This window comes from Eleutherodactylus coqui, unplaced genomic scaffold (genome assembly GCF_035609145.1).
Source record: "Eleutherodactylus coqui strain aEleCoq1 unplaced genomic scaffold, aEleCoq1.hap1 HAP1_SCAFFOLD_811, whole genome shotgun sequence".
Classification (NCBI taxonomy): domain Eukaryota; kingdom Metazoa; phylum Chordata; class Amphibia; order Anura; family Eleutherodactylidae; genus Eleutherodactylus; species Eleutherodactylus coqui.
Window position 1 is genome coordinate 1 of NW_027101967.1, and position 6,003 is coordinate 6,003.

At 48.4% G+C, this 6,003-nt stretch overlaps 3 non-coding genes across 3 annotated transcripts; all 3 read left to right on the forward strand.

The window, feature by feature from the left end:
* The first annotated feature begins 198 nt into the window (after positions 1–198).
* Positions 199–389, forward strand: LOC136593960 (U2 spliceosomal RNA). Its single transcript, XR_010788408.1, has one exon. It is a non-coding gene; the product is annotated as a U2 spliceosomal RNA (small nuclear RNA).
* Positions 390–3,002: 2,613 nt separating this feature from the next.
* On the forward strand, positions 3,003–3,193 carry LOC136593961 (U2 spliceosomal RNA). The gene has a single exon (XR_010788409.1). It is a non-coding gene; the product is annotated as a U2 spliceosomal RNA (small nuclear RNA).
* Positions 3,194–5,812: 2,619 nt separating this feature from the next.
* Positions 5,813–6,003, forward strand: LOC136593962 (U2 spliceosomal RNA). The gene has a single exon (XR_010788410.1). It is a non-coding gene; the product is annotated as a U2 spliceosomal RNA (small nuclear RNA).

A 6,003-nucleotide genomic window follows, 5' to 3' on the forward strand; every position in this document is an offset into this window, starting at 1 on the left:
GGTGCAAGAGGAAGGACTGAGGGTGTGAGGCTGGGCGCGGTTGAGAAGGCGTGGGGCGGGGCTATGGAAAGTTTTAATAGCTCTCCCAGCTGCCTGGGTGCATTGTGGGTGCGCCCAGAGTGCTGGCTGAGCGTGTTGCCTCAAGCCTTGGAAGTGGAGTTGGGCGGGCCGGGCTACAGGTGAAACCCATTTCGGGTTATCGCTTCTCGGCCTTTTGGCTAAGATCAAGTGTAGTATCTGTTCTTATCAGTTTAATATCTGATACGTCCCCTATCTGGGGACCATATATTAAATGGATTTTTAGAACAGGGAGCTGGAAAAAGAGCTTGCTCTGTCCACTCCACGCATTGACCTGGTATTGCAGTACCTCCAGGACCGGTGCACCCCCTTTCCTACAGCAGTTTCCAAAAGCAGAAAAACAAAACCGACGAGCAAGAGGTGCAGCGCAGCTGTGGCGGCGGCTGCTGCTACCACCCAAGCACTTTGATTGACACTCAGCCCGTCTGCTCGCAACATTGTATCCACTGAGCAGCTGCGTCTGCCAGAGTGTGCACAGCACAGGTACAACTGGAAGCAAAACACACACACACACACACACCAGTTCATATGGCAGCCGCACTCTATAGTTCGTACCTACCGCTGCGCTAATAGCCAAGTTGGAAACATCGGGCAGGCACAGCGTATCCTGGCAGCCTGCGTCTGTATGCTCCACGTATTCGGGTCATGGGTGTATGTGCAGGGGGCCCGGAGCCCTAGGGGGCCCATAAAGTCTCTCTTCCCCACATTGTAAACCAATGCTATCAATGACGCTTTATAGTTTGGGGGCCCAGTTCCAGACTTTGTACTGGGGCCCCGCAGCTTCAAGTTACACCTCCGGATCAGGATAATGCTAGGCCATTCCAACCAGCCTGTGTGTGTGACCTGCAGTCGCTGGTAGTCGAAAAGCGGCCGGCCCCGGATGCGCGCTTCAGAGTGGACAGACAGCAGCGGACCCCCAATCACACAGGCCCAAGGCTTGCTATGTAGCACGGAATACCTCATTGGACTGCAGCACTCCACGCGGGCTGAGATACACGCTCCACGTGGGATGGGCAGTATTCGTCCATGAAGATCCAGGCCAACGTTTAGAGATGGAGCAACACTCGGGGAGCAAAGAACTCCAACGAACGGACGCCTACTTTACAAGGATGTATTGCTTTATTCAATGCATGGACACAGAAACAGTTCAACCGCTCGATTACAGACCGCAGTCAATACAGTAAAGAAAGAAATGTGTCTGTTTAATGTAAACTTGCATGGAGCTCGTTTGTCAGCCACTGACTGACTGAATGCTGAAACGTGGTCTGACGTTACATGCACCACCAGGGATAAGGCCTTGCCTATAAGCATTCCCCAGCTGGCAAAAACCGAACCTCCCTGCCTATTCCTCACCATGGAAGAACGGAACCTACCTTTTTTTTAAAAAAAGAAAGCCACAGCAGCAGCCAACTCGATTTTGGTAGGCCGCTGTCTCCCCCTTGTGTGCTGCATAAAAAATGCACTCCACTAAAAATAGCAATGATCCACGAAATAGAGCGTATGGAGAGAATGAGGCTTCCAGATGAGCCGTCAGGCTATGATAAATTGTATCACACCTGGGCGATATGGATAGATGCCCGGAGCTCACCCCTATTTACCAAGTGGTTACAGACAGGGACATGTGAGTAACACGTTTAAACCACAATCGTAAAGAGAAACAACAATTCCGGAGCCCGCCCCCCCCCCCCTTTTTGTTTTATTTTTTCTTTCTCCCGTGTCATAGATACCTACCCCCCCCTTACCCTCCCCTCATTCCCCTGTTTGTAGACCTTATAAAATATCACAGACAAACATGATATAGTTCAACTCGAAATTGATTTATTAAGTTTCATTGTCAAAGTTAATTTTACATTGCTTTGAGATAAGGCAAAAGTTTCCCCCCCTCCATGAAACCAATAAAACCTATATTGAATAAAATAAAAATGATGCAGTTACCGGTAGTTCTGCAGCTTCTTGGTGGAAATAAAGACCATCTCCCGTCTCCCAGCTGCAGCAGAGACTGACTGAAATGGCTGCCAAGCCCGGTATTAATGCTTCTAAATTGATGACATCACAAAGGAGTGACATCGTCAGCCTTCCAAACACCTGGCTCAATTGCATACAGTATGTATGTATGTATGCATGTATGTGAGTGAGTCTATCTATCTATCTATCTATCTATCTATCTATCTATCTATTAATTATGTAGAATATAGATATGGATTATTTCTAAATTACAGATTTTGTAGATATAGATTAAAGATAGATTTAAGATGTGTGTGTGTGTGTGTGTGTGTGTGTGTGTGTGTGTGTGTGTGTGTGTGTGTGTGTGTGTGTATATATAATGTATATATGTAAAAAAAAATATAAAATCTGTAGTTATGTATGTATGTATGTATGGCGGGCGGGCAAAAAAGGCCTGCTGTATGTTTTTAAGTTCTTCGGATGACCATGCCGCTCTAATATTCTCCTTACTAGGGTCTACTAATGCTGGCCCAGGGGAAGGCAATAAAGCCCTATGGGGCCGAAGCCAATTTCCCTTATTTTAGGTTAAAAGTTTCCATCCGTCCCCACTGGAAATGCGGCCGGCCGAAGAGATCCCTCCAACCGACCGACCGACGCACCTTCAGAGACAAACTAGTGCTTGCTTCTAGTGTCATCGCCGGCTTAACCATCCTTTGTAGGGAGCTGACGAGTCCTGCAGTAGCAGCAGCAGCAGGCTCTGCAAGCCTAGGATGCGTGAGCACGGTGCAAGAGGAAGGACTGAGGGTGTGAGGCTGGGCGCGGTTGAGAAGGCGTGGGGCGGGGCTATGGAAAGTTTTAATAGCTCTCCCAGCTGCCTGGGTGCATTGTGGGTGCGCCCAGAGTGCTGGCTGAGCGTGTTGCCTCAAGCCTTGGAAGTGGAGTTGGGCGGGCCGGGCTACAGGTGAAACCCATTTCGGGTTATCGCTTCTCGGCCTTTTGGCTAAGATCAAGTGTAGTATCTGTTCTTATCAGTTTAATATCTGATACGTCCCCTATCTGGGGACCATATATTAAATGGATTTTTAGAACAGGGAGCTGGAAAAAGAGCTTGCTCTGTCCACTCCACGCATTGACCTGGTATTGCAGTACCTCCAGGACCGGTGCACCCCCTTTCCTACAGCAGTTTCCAAAAGCAGAAAAACAAAACCGACGAGCAAGAGGTGCAGCGCAGCTGTGGCGGCGGCTGCTGCTACCACCCAAGCACTTTGATTGACACTCAGCCCGTCTGCTCGCAACATTGTATCCACTGAGCAGCTGCGTCTGCCAGAGTGTGCACAGCACAGGTACAACTGGAAGCAAAACACACACACACACACACACCAGTTCATATGGCAGCCGCACTCTATAGTTCGTACCTACCGCTGCGCTAATAGCCAAGTTGGAAACATCGGGCAGGCACAGCGTATCCTGGCAGCCTGCGTCTGTATGCTCCACGTATTCGGGTCATGGGTGTATGTGCAGGGGGCCCGGAGCCCTAGGGGGCCCATAAAGTCTCTCTTCCCCACATTGTAAACCAATGCTATCAATGACGCTTTATAGTTTGGGGGCCCAGTTCCAGACTTTGTACTGGGGCCCCGCAGCTTCAAGTTACACCTCCGGATCAGGATAATGCTAGGCCATTCCAACCAGCCTGTGTGTGTGACCTGCAGTCGCTGGTAGTCGAAAAGCGGCCGGCCCCGGATGCGCGCTTCAGAGTGGACAGACAGCAGCGGACCCCCAATCACACAGGCCCAAGGCTTGCTATGTAGCACGGAATACCTCATTGGACTGCAGCACTCCACGCGGGCTGAGATACACGCTCCACGTGGGATGGGCAGTATTCGTCCATGAAGATCCAGGCCAACGTTTAGAGATGGAGCAACACTCGGGGAGCAAAGAACTCCAACGAACGGACGCCTACTTTACAAGGATGTATTGCTTTATTCAATGCATGGACACAGAAACAGTTCAACCGCTCGATTACAGACCGCAGTCAATACAGTAAAGAAAGAAATGTGTCTGTTTAATGTAAACTTGCATGGAGCTCGTTTGTCAGCCACTGACTGACTGAATGCTGAAACGTGGTCTGACGTTACATGCACCACCAGGGATAAGGCCTTGCCTATAAGCATTCCCCAGCTGGCAAAAACCGAACCTCCCTGCCTATTCCTCACCATGGAAGAACGGAACCTACCTTTTTTTTAAAAAAAGAAAGCCACAGCAGCAGCCAACTCGATTTTGGTAGGCCGCTGTCTCCCCCTTGTGTGCTGCATAAAAAATGCACTCCACTAAAAATAGCAATGATCCACGAAATAGAGCGTATGGAGAGAATGAGGCTTCCAGATGAGCCGTCAGGCTATGATAAATTGTATCACACCTGGGCGATATGGATAGATGCCCGGAGCTCACCCCTATTTACCAAGTGGTTACAGACAGGGACATGTGAGTAACACGTTTAAACCACAATCGTAAAGAGAAACAACAATTCCGGAGCCCGCCCCCCCCCCCCCTTTTTGTTTTATTTTTTCTTTCTCCCGTGTCATAGATACCTACCCCCCCCTTACCCTCCCCTCATTCCCCTGTTTGTAGACCTTATAAAATATCACAGACAAACATGATATAGTTCAACTCGAAATTGATTTATTAAGTTTCATTGTCAAAGTTAATTTTACATTGCTTTGAGATAAGGCAAAAGTTTCCCCCCCTCCATGAAACCAATAAAACCTATATTGAATAAAATAAAAATGATGCAGTTACCGGTAGTTCTGCAGCTTCTTGGTGGAAATAAAGACCATCTCCCGTCTCCCAGCTGCAGCAGAGACTGACTGAAATGGCTGCCAAGCCCGGTATTAATGCTTCTAAATTGATGACATCACAAAGGAGTGACATCGTCAGCCTTCCAAACACCTGGCTCAATTGCATACAGTATGTATGTATGTATGCATGTATGTGAGTGAGTCTATCTATCTATCTATCTATCTATCTATCTATCTATCTTTATTAATTATGTAGAATATAGATATGGATTATTTCTAAATTACAGATTTTGTAGATATAGATTAAAGATAGATTTAAGATTGTGTGTGTGTGTGTGTGTGTGTGTGTGTGTGTGTGTGTGTGTGTGTGTGTGTGTGTGTGTGTGTATATATAATGTATATATGTAAAAAAAAATATAAAATCTGTAGTTATGTATGTATGTATGTATGGCGGGCGGGCAAAAAAGGCCTGCTGTATGTTTTTAAGTTCTTCGGATGACCATGCCGCTCTAATATTCTCCTTACTAGGGTCTACTAATGCTGGCCCAGGGGAAGGCAATAAAGCCCTATGGGGCCGAAGCCAATTTCCCTTATTTTAGGTTAAAAGTTTCCATCCGTCCCCACTGGAAATGCGGCCGGCCGAAGAGATCCCTCCAACCGACCGACCGACGCACCTTCAGAGACAAACTAGTGCTTGCTTCTAGTGTCATCGCCGGCTTAACCATCCTTTGTAGGGAGCTGACGAGTCCTGCAGTAGCAGCAGCAGCAGGCTCTGCAAGCCTAGGATGCGTGAGCACGGTGCAAGAGGAAGGACTGAGGGTGTGAGGCTGGGCGCGGTTGAGAAGGCGTGGGGCGGGGCTATGGAAAGTTTTAATAGCTCTCCCAGCTGCCTGGGTGCATTGTGGGTGCGCCCAGAGTGCTGGCTGAGCGTGTTGCCTCAAGCCTTGGAAGTGGAGTTGGGCGGGCCGGGCTACAGGTGAAACCCATTTCGGGTTATCGCTTCTCGGCCTTTTGGCTAAGATCAAGTGTAGTATCTGTTCTTATCAGTTTAATATCTGATACGTCCCCTATCTGGGGACCATATATTAAATGGATTTTTAGAACAGGGAGCTGGAAAAAGAGCTTGCTCTGTCCACTCCACGCATTGACCTGGTATTGCAGTACCTCCAGGACCGGTGCACCCCCT